This window comes from Pleurodeles waltl, chromosome 12 (assembly GCF_031143425.1).
Source record: "Pleurodeles waltl isolate 20211129_DDA chromosome 12, aPleWal1.hap1.20221129, whole genome shotgun sequence".
In the NCBI taxonomy this organism is placed as follows: domain Eukaryota; kingdom Metazoa; phylum Chordata; class Amphibia; order Caudata; family Salamandridae; genus Pleurodeles; species Pleurodeles waltl.
Window position 1 is genome coordinate 33541374 of NC_090451.1, and position 13957 is coordinate 33555330.

At 49.4% G+C, this 13957-nt stretch overlaps 1 protein-coding gene across 3 annotated transcripts in view; it reads left to right on the forward strand.

Moving 5' to 3' along the window:
* The window catches only part of B3GNT3 (UDP-GlcNAc:betaGal beta-1,3-N-acetylglucosaminyltransferase 3), a 140395-nt gene that overhangs the window by 64819 nt on the left and 61619 nt on the right, over positions 1-13957 (forward strand). The window contains exon 1 of one of the 3 annotated variants that reach the window (XM_069216581.1): positions 8477-8534. The exons of the other annotated variants lie outside the window; for them this stretch is intronic. The gene's annotated coding sequence lies outside the window, so the exon portion shown is untranslated. Of the gene's footprint in view, positions 1-8476; positions 8535-13957 lie in introns of those variants that run through there. 3 annotated transcript variants of the gene reach the window in all.

Here is a 13957-nt window from a genome sequence, read left to right on the forward strand (position 1 = left end):
TGCCAAACAGGTATGGCCTCAACTTTTTCAGTGCCCAGACCACAGCAAAGGCCTCCCTCTCTATGGCAGACCAACGCTTTTCTCTAGGGGTCAACCTTCTGCTGATAAAAGCAACTGGTTGATCCGGGCCCTCAGAATTGAGTTGTGATAAGACTGCCCCTACCCCTAATTCAGATGCATTGGTTTGAACAATTAATTTCTTGGAGTAACATGGGCTTTTTAGGACAGGTGCAGAGCACATGGCCTGTTTGAGCTTTCTGACAGCTAGCTGTCCACAATACCTTTTTAGGCATCTTCTTACTACTGAGATCATTAAGTGGGGCTGCTATGGAGCCATAGTTTTTTATGAATCTCCTGTAATACCCAGTGAGGCCTATGAAGGCTCTCACCTGGGTCTGTGTTGTAGGTGGAACCAAATCCATGATTGTCTGGATTTTCCCCTGAAGTGGTGCAATCTGTTCTCCACCTACCAAGTGTCCCAGATAAACCACATTTCCCTGCCCTATCTGGCACTTTGAGGCCTTGATAGTGAGGCCTGCCTTTTGCAGGGCCTCCAAAACTTTCCAAAGGTGGACCAGGTGATCATCCCAGTTGGAGCTAAAGACAGCAATATCATCTAGATATGCTGCACTAAAAGCCTCAAACCCTTGCAGGACTGTGTTCACCAACCTCTGAAAAGTGGCAGGTGCATTCTTCAAACCAAAGGGCATCACTGTAAATTGGTAGTGCCCTCCTATAGTTGAAAATGCAGTTTTTTAGGTTTAGCATCTTCAGCCAATTTGATCTGCAGTCAAATCAAAGGTGCTTAGATACTTGGCAGATGCCAGTGTATCTATGAGCTCATCTGCCCTGGGTATAGGGTGAGCATCAGTTTTTGTTACCTGGTTGAGACCTCTGTAATCAACACAAAACCTCATCTCCCTTTTTCCATCTTTTGAGTGACGCTTTGGTACAAGCACCACATGACTCGCCCATGGGCTTTCAGAAGGTTCAACCACTCCTAGATCAAGCATTTTCTGAACCTCTTGTTTTATGCAGTCTCTGACATGGTCAGGCTGCCTATAGATTTTACTTTTGACAGGCATGCTGTCTCCAATATCAATTGTGTGTTCACACCAAGATGTGGTGCCTGGCCCAGCTGAAAAGAGTTCAGAAAATTGTCCAAGGAGATTTATGCAGTTGTCTTTCTGTTCTGCAGTAAGACAGTCTGCCAAAATTACTCCCTCCACTAGAGCATCCTCTTCAGTGGAGGAGAAGCGATCAGGGAGAGGGTCACTCTCTTCTTCCTGTCCTTTATCTGTTGCCATGAGCAGGGTGAGATCAGCCCTGTCATAGTAGGGTTTTAGGCGGTTGACATGAATCACCCTAAGGGGATTCCTGGCAGTGCCCAGGTCAACCAAAGAGGTGACCTCGCCCTTTTTTTCAACAATTAGATGGGGTCCACTCCATTTGTCCTGGAGTGCTCTTGGGGCCACAGGCTCCAATACCCACACCTTCTGTCCTGGTTGGTACTGGATCAGAACAGCCTTCTGGTCATGCCATTGCTTCTGGAGCTCTTGGCTGGCCTGAAGGTTTTTCCTGGCCTTTTTCATGTACTCAGCCATTCTGGATCTTAGGCCAAGTACATAGTCCACTATATCCTGTTTGGGAGCTTTTAAAGGTTGTTCCCAACCCTCCTTCACAAGTGTTAGTGGACCTCTCACAGGGTGCCCAAAGAGGAGTTCAAAGGGGCTGAAGCCCACTCCTTTCTGGGGTACCTCCCTGTAAGCAAAAAGTAGGCAAGGTAACAGGACATCCCAACTCCTCCTGAGTTTTTCAGGGAGTCCCATTATCATTCCTTTCAGAGTTTTATTAAACCTCTCTACCAGTCCATTAGTCTGTGGATGATAAGGAGTGGTGAAGTTGTATGTTACACCACATTCCTTCCACATAGCCTTCAAGTATGCAGACATAAAGTTGCTACCCCTGTCTGATAAAACCTCTTTTGGGAAACCCACCCTGGAAAAGATTCCCAGGAGGGCTTTTGCCACTGCAGGTGCTGTAGTGGTCCTTAGAGGAATTGCTTTAGGATATCTTGTGGCATGGTCCACACCCACCAAGATAAACCTATTGCCTGAAGCAGTAGGAGGGTCAAGGGGGCCAACTATGTCAACCCCTACCCTTTCAAAGTGGACCCCAACCACAGGTAGTGGAATAAGAGGAGCCTTTGGGGTGCCACCAGTCTTGCCACTGGCTTGGCAGGTCACACAAGACTTACAGAAATCTTTTGTGTCCTCTGACATCCTAGGCCAGTGAAACAGGGGGACAAGCCTTTCCCATGTTTTGATCTGGCCCAAATGCCCAGCCAAAGGAATATCATGTGCCAGAATTAGGAGGAACTCTGTACTGCAGGGGAATGACCAATCTCCTGGCTGCTCCAGGTGTTGGGTCCCTTGCCTCTGTGTACAAGAGGTTGTCCTCCCAGTAAACTCTATGTGAGTCACTGACATCCCCATTTTGCTGCTTGACAGCTTGCTGTCTGAGACCCTCTAATGTGGGACAGGATTGCTGTGCCACACTCGGCTCTTCCCTGGCAGGCCCCCCTCCACCCAAAAGCTCAGCAGTGTCTGCTGCCAGCTCACCTGGTGAAGGTTCTGCACAGGGAGGAAATTCTTCTTCCTCAGAAGGAGAATCATCTGTAGAGGGAGGGATAGTAGGTAGGGATTTACCCTTGCTACCCCTAGCTTTAGGGAGCATTTGGTCCATTGTTCCAGGATCCAAGTTACCCTGTCCTTTTTGCTTTTTGGCCTGAGCCCTTGTCAAAGCAAAAATATGCCCAAGAATGCCCAGCATTGCTGCATGAGCCTCCAACTCCACTTCTGCCCAAGCTGATGTCTCTAAATCATTTCCTAGTAGACAGTCTACAGGTAAATCTGAGGCAACCACAACTTTCTGTGGACCAGTAACCCCCCCCCAGTTGAGATTCACAACAGCCATGTGGTGGCTAAGAGTGTTGTTATGAGCGTCTGTCACTTGGTACTGGTGACCAAGTAGGTGTTGTTCAGGGTGTACCAGTTTCTCTATTACCATGGTAACACTGGCACCTGTGTCCCTATAGGCCTGAACCTCAACACCATTTATTAGGGGAAGTTGCTTGTACTTATCCATATTAAGGGGACAAGCAACCAAGGTGGCCAAATCAATGGCACCTTCAGAGACTAACACAGCCTCTGTGGTCTCCCTAACAAGACCAACCCCAACTAAATTACCATAAGTGAGCCCAGCTACTCCCTTGGATTGGCTATTAGTAGGTTTGCTCCCATCACCACTGCTATTACTAGGGGAACTAGAATTTGCAGTAGGGGTTGTGGTAGTGGGAGGGTTGGTGTTTTTCTTTGGACAACTGGCATCAGTTGTCCAATGGCCTTTGACTTTACACAAATAACACCAAGGCTTTTTAACTTGATTTGAAGAGGATTTGGACCCAACACCCCCACCAGAGGATTTTTGTGGGCCTGATGAAGACTCAGTTTTAGTTTTGGCCCCACCCTTGTCAGAAGACTTACCATCCTTCTTCTTGCCATCCTTGTCACCCCCTGTATGAACTTCTCTGTTCACTCTTGTTCTGACCCATTTGTCTGCCTTCTTTCCCAATTCTTGGGGAGAGGTCAGATCTGAGTCCGCTAGATATTGGTGTAACAAGTCAGACACACAGTTATTCAGAATATGCTCTCTCAGAATAAGATTATACAGGCTTTCATAGTCAGAAACTTTACTGCCATGTAACCACCCCTCCAAGGCCTTCACTGAACAGTCAACAAAGTCTATCCAGTCTTGTGAGGACTCTTTTCTGGTGTCTCTGAACTTAATCCTGTATTGTTCAGTGGTTAAGCCAAATCCATCCAAGAGTGCATCCTTCAAAACTGCAAAATTGTTAGCATCACTTTCTCTAACAGTAAGGAGCCTATCCCTACCCTTTCCATTGAAAGATAGCCACAATATAGCAGCCCACTGCCTTTGAGGGACCCCCCTGTACCATACAGGCCCTCTCAAGTGCAGCAAACCACTTGTTGATGTCACCCCCCTCCTTGTAAAGGGGGACTATCTTGTGCAGATTCCTGGAATCATGCTCTTCAACAGGATTACTATCAGGAATACTGCTATTGCTGCCACCATGGGGTCCTAACCCCAATCTCTGTCTCTCCTTCTCCAGGTCTAGGGATTCCCTGTCTTGAGCCAGCTGTTGCTGTTTAAGCTTCAGTCTGGTCTCTTCCACTCTCAACTTTTTGAGTTCCCTTTCTAACATGTTGTCTTCAGGGTGGGTGGGTTGGGAATGCTTGGACACAGAGGATAAATTGGAAACAACAGAGGGAGATCTGTCCCTAACTGTTTGGACTCTAACAACCTGGCCTCCAGGAATAAAAACATCCCTACTATGATGGGAGCTCCTATTACTACCAGCATTGCTAGGTGGTCTGCTAAGGGGCAGATTTGGAACAGAACCCTGCCCACCTCCCTCAAGGTTATCCCCTGAGTCAGAATGGGAGCCATCTATTAACTTCTCATTTGAAGTGCCTGCTAGGGACTCATCATTCACAATGAGCATGTTATATAGAAACTCTTTAGTGGAGTTCTTTCCTATCACTAAACCTCTATCTAAGCAGAGACTCCTTAGGCCCTTGTAATTCAAATTGTTATAAGTAGTATTGACCATTTTAAGAGCAGACTCTACAACAGACATGATAAGAGAAGGTTTAGAGACAGTGAGAAGAGAGAAAAAGTTTCAGAACTTTTTAAAGAACAGAGAAAAAAAACTTTTTCAAACTTTTAGAAACTTTTTAGAAGTTTAGAGCACTTTTCAGCACTTAGTAGAAAGTGTAAGAGGAGAAAAGCAAAACTTTTTGGTTAGGTGAACATGCACTGAACTTGTTTTGTATATTATTCTCTTATGAAAAGTACATAATGACAAAGTGGTAAGTAGTTACAAGTACTTATCCCACCGCTGCAAAACCAATGTAGGAGGCTGGCCTGGCTTGAAGTGGGTACCAGAGGTACTTACACCTTGTGCCAGGTCCAGTTATCCCTTATTAGTGTAGAAGAGGTGTTTCTAGCAGCTTAGGCTGATAGAAGGTAGCTATGGCAAAGCAGCTTAGGCTGAACTAGGAGACATGTAAAGCTCCTTCTATACCACTGGTGTCATATGCACAATATCATAAGAAAACACAATACACAGAAGTACTAAAAATAAAGGTACTTTATTTTTATGACAATATGCCAAAATTATATCAGTGAGTACCCTCAGTATGAGGATAAGTTATATACACAAGATATATGTACACAAACCAAAATTATGCAGATAATAGCAAAAGGAAGTAATGCAAGCAATGTAAAGTTACAGTAGATTGCAATAGGAGCACATAGGTATAGGGGCAACACAAACCATATACTCCAAAAGTGGAATGCAAACCACGAATGGACCCCCAAACCTATGTGAGCTTGTAGAGGGTCGCTGGGACTTTAAGAAAACAGTGAGGGTTAGAAAAATAGCCCACCCCAAGACCCTGAAAGGTAGGTGTAAAGTGAACCTACTACCCCCAGAGAGTACAGAAGTCGTGATAGGGGGATTCTGCAGGAAGAACAAACACCAGCAATGCAACAACAGTGGATTTCCGGACCTGAGTACCTGTAAGACAAGAGGACCAAGTCCAAGAGTCGCGACAGTGTCGAGAGTGGGCAGGAGCCCAAGAAATACCAGCTGAGGGTGCAAGGAAGCTGCCACCTGTTGGAAGAAGCTTGGTGTTCTGCAAGAACGAAGAGGACTAGGAACTTCCCCTTTGGAGGATGGATGTCCCACGTCGTGAAGAAGCTTGCAGAGGTGTTCCCACACAGAAAGACCGCAAACAAGCCTTGCTAGCTGCAAGGGTCACGGTTAGGGTTTTTGGGTGCTGCTATGGCCCAGGAGGGACCAGGATGTCGCCACTTGGATGAGGAGACAGAGGGTGCGCCCAGCAACGTAGGGAGCCCTCACAGAAGCAGGCAGCACCCGCAGAAGGACCTGAACAGGCACTTAGAAGAAAAGTGAACCGGAGTCCACCTGAAGTCACAAAAGGGAGTCCCACTATGCCGGAGGACAACTCAGAAGGTTGTGCACTGCAGGTTAGAGTGTCAGGGACCCAGGCTTGGCTGTGCACGAAGGAAATCCTGGAAGAGTGCACAGGAGCCGAAGCAGCTGCAAATCACGTGGTACCCAGCAATGCAGTCTAGCGTGGGGAGGCAAGGACTTACCTCCACCAAACTTGGACTCAAGAGTCACTGGACTGTGGGAGTCACTTGGACAGAGTTGCTGAGTTCCAGGGACCACGCTCGTCGTGCTGAGAGGGGACCCAGAGGACCAGTGATGCCGTCTTTTGTTGCCTGTGGTTGCAGGGGGAAGATTCCGTCGACCCACAGGAGATTTCTTCAGAGCTCCTGGTGCAGAGAGGAGGTAGGCTATCCCCAGAGCATGCACCAACTGGAAACAGTCGAGAAAGCCGTAGGATGAAGCGATACAAGGTTGCTAGTAGTCGTCTTGCTACTTTGTTGCGGTTTTGCAGGCGTCCTGAGCAGTCAGCGGTCGATCCTTTGGCAGAAGGTGAAGAGGGAGATGCAGAGGAACTTTGGTGAGCTCTTGCATTCGTTATCTGAAGAATTCCCCAAAGCAGAGACCCTAAATAGCCAGAAAAGGAGGTTTGGCTACCAAGGAAGGAGGATTGGCTACCAAGAGAGGTAAGAGCCTATCAGAAGGAGCCTCTGACGTCACCTGCTGGCACTGGCCACTCAGAGCAGTCCAGTGTGCCACAAACACCTCTGTTTCCAAGATGGCAGATGTCTGGGACACACTGGAGGAGCTTTGGGCACCTTCCCTGGGAGGTGCAGGTCAGGGGAGTGGTCACTCCCCTTTCCTTTGTCCAGTTTCGCGCCAGAGCAGGGCTGGGGGATCCCTGAACCAGTGTAGACTGGCTTATGCAGAGACGGCCACCATCTGTGCCCATCAAAGCATTTCCAGAGGCTGGGGGAGGCTACTCCTCCCCAGTCCTCACACCTATTTCCAAAGGGAGAGGGTGTTTCACCCTCTCTCAGTGGAAGTCCTTTGTTCTGCCTTTCTGGGCCAGGGCTACCTGGACCCCAGGAGGGCAGAAACCTGTCTGAGGGGTTGGCAGCAGCAGCAGCTGCAGTGGAGGCCCCGGAAAGGCAGTTTGGCAGTACCTGGGTTCTGTGCTAGAGACCCGGGGGATCATGGAATTGTCCCCCCCCCCATGCCATTCTGGCATTGGGGTGACAATTCCATGATCTTAGACATGTTACATGGCCATGTTCGGAGTTACCATTGTGACGCTGTACATAGGTAGTTACCTATGTACAGTGCACGCGTGTAATGGTGTCCCCGCACTTACAAAGTCCGGGGAATTTGCCCTGAACCATGTGGGGGCACCTTGGCTAGTGCCAGGGTGCCCACATACTAAGTAACTTTGCACCCAACCTTCACCAGGTGAAGTTAGACATATAGGTGACTTATAAGTTACTTAAGTGCAGTGGTAAATGGCTGTAAAATAACGTGGACATTATTTCACTCAGGCTGCAGTGGCAGGCCTGTATAAGAATTGTCAGAGCTCCCTATGGGTGGCAAAAGAAATGCTGCAGCCCATGGGGATCTCCTGGAACCCCAATACCCTGGGTACCTCAGTCCCATATACTAGGGAATTATATGGGTGTACCAGTATGCCAATGTGAATTGGTAAATTTAGTCACTAGCCTGTTGGTGACAAATTTGGAAAGCAGAGAGAGCATAACCACTGAGGTTCTGGTTAGCAGAGCCTCAGTGAGACAGTTAGGCATCACACAGGGAACACATACAGGGCACCTACTTATGAGCACTGGGGCCCTGCCTGGCAGGGTCCCAGTGACACGTAGACTAAAACAACATATATACAGTGAAATATGGGGGTAACATGCCAGGCAAGATGGTGCTTTCCTACACAATGCACAGGTTTTTGATCCTCCCAGGAGGGTACTGGAGTGCTAGAGGTGCGGAAGAGGAAAGGGAGTAAACTTTGGAAGAGCAGGGGCGGGGTGGCTCAGTCCTGGGGGGGGGGGGGGGGAGGGGGGGGGTGGAGCGGAGCGGGAATGCCGCTCACAGGCAGGGGCGGGTCCTTGCAGCTGGACTGGGTCAGGCACCTAAACGAAGCTTGGCCAAGGGAGGCCTGCTTTCCCCAGCAGTGCATTGGTCTCCTAGCCCTCAGCCGGGACCTATATCATTACGTCAGCTTTTTATAAGGCGCTCTTGGCCGGGGTGGCCTGTGTTGTATGTTCCATTCCTGGCTTACCATTCCCTGACGCCGTTGTAAGGGGGTGGGCGGGGGGTTAGTTGAGCCCAAAGTGATGTTTGCTAGCTGTCTGCTCTGATGTCTGCCAGGGCGCGGAGCTGGAGGCGCGTGGGATGCAGTCTGAGCTGTGTCTGCTAGCACCGGAGACGGATGAGATGCGGAGCCTGGTCCGTGTCTGCCAGGGCTGGAGAGGTGGGTGAGAGCCCCCAAAGAGGTGCTGAGCATTCTAACTATGTCTGCCAGGGCTGGAGATTGGTGACATGTGGAGCACCTGGTCAGTGTCTGCCAGGACTGATGAGATGTGGAGCCTGAGCGGTGTCTGCCAGGACTGACGAGATGTGGATTGGTGTCTGCCTGGGCTGGTGATGGGTGAAATGTGGAGCACATGATCACTGTCTGCTAGGGCTGGTGAGAGGTGTAGCCTGAGCGGTGTCTGCCAAGGCTGGAGATGGGTGAAATGTGGAGCTTCAGCGGTGTCTGCCAGGACTGATGAGATGCGGAGCATGAGCGGTGTCTGCAACGGCTTGTGATGGGTGAAATGTGGAGCGCCTGATCAGTGTCTGCCAGGGCTGGAGAGATGTGGAGCCTAAGCGGTGTCTGCCAGGAGTGGTGAGATGTGGAGTCTGATCGGTGTCTGCCACGGCTGGAGATGGGTGAAATGTGGGGCGCCTGATCAGTGTCTCCTAGGGCTGGTGAGATGTGGAGCCTGAGCGATGCCTGTCAGGGCTGGTGATGGGTGAAATGTGGAGCACCTGATCAGTGTCTGCCAGGGCTGGTGAGATGTGGAGCCTGAGCGGTTGGGGAGCCGGAGCGGTGTCTGCCAGCGCTGGTGATGGGTGAAATGTGGAGCACCTGATCAGTGTCTGCCAGGGCTGGTGAGATGTGGAGCCGGAGCGGTGTCTGTAGGGCCTGGTGATGGGTGAAACGTGGAGCACCTGATGAGGGTCTGCCAGGACTGGTGAGATGTTGAGCCTGATCGGTGTCTGCCATGGCTGTTGAAATGTGGAGCCTGAGCGGTTGTGGAGCCTGAGCGGCGTCTGCCAGGAGTGGTGAGATGTGGAGCCGGAGCGGCGTCTACCAGGGCTGGTGATGGGTGAAATGTGGAGCGCCTGATAAGTGTCTGCCGGGGCTGGAGAGGTGGGTGAGAGGTCTAAACGGGCTGTGGAGCCAGGGTTGGAGAGGGGCTGAGAGCTCCCCCCCAGAGAGGTGTAGCGGGGCATCTCCTCGGAGTGTGGCAGATTGTAATTGCCTCTTCCTGCCCCCGCTCTCCCACCAGGTGTCTTTCTCGGTTTATCTAATTCTCTCTTTCTCTGATCTGACTCGCCCTCTGTCTTGCTTGGTCCCACCCTCACCGAAATCTCATCTCTCTCTGTCCGTTTTCTCTCTCCCATGTATCTCCACCGCTTTTCCACTGCCGTGGAGTGTCGGTGTGAGACCGGTACTCTGAGCAGAAGCACCCCGTGGAGCTGTGACCCCGATGTGCGCTACATTGGCCAGGCTCGCCCCAAAACTGGCACAATCTGGATGGTGCCAGGGAAGGTGCCAGGGTCAGTTATGCTCAGGATCAGATGGTGAACATGTAATCTCTTGAAAGGCGTTGTGAAGGTTCCCATTTCCACTAGGACTTCTGTTGTGTAAACGTGTAGTCCGTGCAGGAAACTATGCAGCCTTACTCCAGGTGTGCACCGGGCACTGCGGTGCTGGGCGTCCGAGACACGGTCTGCTGCGGCTTTCTACTCAAACTTCTTGAAGTGCTGGCCAACTTTGTCTCAAATTGTGCTCGTAGGGAGTGATTGTGGCTGATGGAGGGCCATCAGGCAGCGGTCTTAGGTCCATCTCACCCTCTCCGGGGCCTGGAATCGGCTGTCTTTGCAGACCTCATCAGTGCTTTAAATGGGCCGGTGCCATGCGGTACTGAGTACCGGCACTTTGTTTATTCTGAGCGGGAGAGTATCTGCACTTCTCAAGAAAAAAGCAATACTTTTCATTGGAGAGTGCCGACACTTCTCAAAGCAGGTACTCTGATGCAGAGTACAGGCACTTCTCAGAAACAAGCAGGTACTCTGATGAAACAAGCAGGTACTCTGATGCAGAGTACTCAAGCACTTCTCAGAAACAAGCAGGTACTCTGATGGAGAGTACCGACACTTCTCAGAAACAAGCAGGTACTCTGATGCAGAGTACAGGCACTTCTCAGAAACAAGCAGGTACTCTGATGAAACAAGCAGGTACTCTGATGGAGAGTACCAGCACTTCTCAGAAACAAGCAGGTACGCTGATGCAGAGTACCGACACTTCGCAGAAACAAGCAGGTACTCTGATGAAACAAGCAGGTACTCTGATGCAGAGTACCGGCACTTCTCAGAAACTAGCAGGTACTCTGATGCAGAGTACAGGCATGTTTCAGAAACAAGCAGGTACTCTGATGCAGAGTACAGGCACTTCTCAGAAACAAGCAGGTACTCTGATGCAGAGTACCAGAACTTCTCAGAAACAAGCAGGTACTCTGATGCAGAGTACAGGCACTTCTCAGAAACAAGCAGGTACTCTGATGAAACAAGCAGGTACTCTGATGCAGAGTACCGGCACTTCTCAGAAACAAGCAGGTACTCTGATGCAGAGTACCGGCACTTCTCAGAAACAAGCAGGTACTCTGATGCAGAGTACCGGCACTTCTCAGAAACAAGCAGGTACTCTGATGCAGAGTGCCGACACTTCTCAAAGCAGGTACTCTGATGCAGAGTACAGGCACTTCTCAGAAACAAGCAGGTACTCTGATGAAACAAGCAGGTACTCTGATGCAGAGTACTCAAGCACTTCTCAGAAACAAGCAGGTACTCTGATGCAGAATACCGGCACTTCTCAGAAACAAGCAGGTACTCTGATGAAACAAGCAGGTACTCTGATGCAGAGTACCGGCACTTCTCAGAAACAAGCAGGTACTCTGATGAAACAAGCAGGTACTCTGATGCAGAGTACCGGCACTTCTCAGAAACAAGCAGGCACTCTGATGGAGAGTACTCAAGCACTGGACATCATAGCAGGTCCTCAGACAGCTGATGGAAATGAGACGTTTTTACTACTCCAGAGGCTTAAGAAGAGCCCTGCTCTCTCACACCCGGAGGCAGCTCTGGCACCATCAGCGGTAGACTTTCTGCCAACATAAACCGGTGCCCTCGTGCTCATCTGGCGCATTGTTAGCAAGCGGTCTGCTGGTGACATCACAACAGGCATATATCTCATATGTCTTATTGCTCATCCGCTGAGCTGTCTACAGTGCGCTGATATTGTCTCGGATAGACTTTACTAACAGCGTATACTTGGATCCGCCAGATCACATGCCCCTTTGTTAACACTTTACAATGTACTGCTAAGTATAGACTTTACTAACAGCGTATACTTGGATCCGCCAGATCACATGCCCCTTTGTTAACACTTTACAATGTACTGCTAAGTATAGACTTTACTAATAGCGTATACTTGGATCCGCCAGATCACATGCCCCTTTGTTAACACTTTACAATGTACTGCTAAGTATAGACTTTACTAATAGCGTATACTTGGATCCGCCAGATCACATGCCCCTTTGTTAACACTTTACAATGTACTGCTATAGATAGACTTTACTAACAGCGTATACTTGGATCCTCCAGATTACACGCCCCGTTGTTAACACTTTACAGTGTACCGCTAGGGATAGACTTTACTAACAGCGTATACTTGGATCCTCCAGATCACATGCCCGTTGTTAACACTTTACAATGTACTGCCAGTGCTAGGGATAGACTTTACTAACAGCGCATACTTGGATCGTCCAGGTCACATGCCCCGTTGTTAACACTTTACAATGTACTGCTAAGGATAGACTTTACTAACAGCGCATACTTGGATCCTCCATGTCACACGCCCCATTGTTAACACTTTACAATGTACTGCCAGTGCTAGGGATAGACTTTACTAACAGCGCATACTTGGATCGTCCAGGTCACATGCCCCGTTGTTAACACTTTACAATGTACTGCTAAGGATAGACTTTACTAACAGCACATACTTGGATCCTCCATGTCACACGCCCCATTGTTAACACTTTACAATGTGCTGGTGTTGATAAGGGGAGTTTCAATGATAGTTTGTGCCTCAGCCTCCAGGATCACCTTCTGTATTTTTCACACTTTACAATGTACTGCTAGTATCCCATCCGCTCGTGCCCTTTTCTTGTCGTTATTTGTGTTGGGGGTTTTATATAGCGCCCCTCCCGCTTTTCATCCGCACCGCAGCGCTATACTTTCGAGTTTATTAATATAGTGTGGAATTGAAACTTTGTCGTTCAGTTTAGCTGTCGGTGCATGTACATATCTTCCTCAGTTGTGCTGCACACTGCGTGGTGTCCTTGCAGAGATCCCTTGATGCTGATGCGTGTATTTATTTTGTTTTTAAGTATGACGCCTCTGGGTCCCTTTCCTAATTAAGGAGACTCCGACACTGGCGGCGGCGCGCGTTTCATCCTGCCTGGGCCATTTCTGCTTCAAGGCAACCTCATGCTTTACAAGGGGGCCTTTGACATGCAGGCCAAGGACTAATGTGAAATCTAATGCAACAAATCGCCCCCATAACTTGCATTAAATGCATCAGGTTCTCGAAGAGCTACATCCAGAGACTTCTGGTATCCGCAGGGACTGATGCAGTGAGCTGTGAACAGCAGGTCTGTGAGGGGTGCCTGTGGACGGCTCCGGGGTGTGAAGTATTCCAGGGTGAAAGGGGCAAGCTTCCATTGTACGCTATGTACCTTTGTATAGCGCTTCGCGAAGGGCAGCGCGTTCCTCTGCGTCGTCTGACCTTCCCCATCTGCCCTGGGAGCTCTGTTTTGTTGTTGCCAAGGGTGATACCAGTTGTGCCGTTTTCCTGCCTTGGAGAACGGGATGTGAACTCGTGCCTTTCTTTTCTGGGGTGCTGTAAGGATTATCAGGACGCATGCTTTCATTTGCACTTCTATACCTCAACGAAGAGATGAAAAGAGGGTATTCAAACCAAAAAAAAGCGAAGTTTAGAACTTATGTGAAATTTGTGGTGCTGGGATAGCTCGGTGGGTTTAGTGCCGCTGCCGAGAGCCTATCGGCGATTTTCTAATGAAATTTGCTTGAAAACGATTCGAGTGTTTCGGGGCAAATTAAGTTGTTCAACGTGCCAGGGTCGATAAAATGAGTTTTGGATTTGGCATCATCCCTTATTAAACTCAACCAGATAAGCTTCCTGGCAGCCACCAATAATGGTTGTTTTGAGGACAAAGACGAGGAGACTAATCACTGAATCGGACGCTCGTCCCAGTGCTCAGATCTCCGCACTGTGTGATCTGAGGCGAATCCCTAATATGCCCCTGCAGTTGGCTTGCCGTGTGCGCCAGGAAGTGGCGGCGCCTAGGAGCCCATCATGTGCTTAGTTATGGCTTGTAAGTTACCTGCACTAATACTAGTCCTAACCCTGCTAGTCAGCATCAAGCTTCCACTTGTTCTTACTACGGGGGCAGCAGGTTGTGGGTAATTGGTTCTTCCAATGCTTGTTTACTTTTCCCTTCCTTCTTTTCTCTTACCTTCAGTTTACTTTTTCGTCGTTTTCTT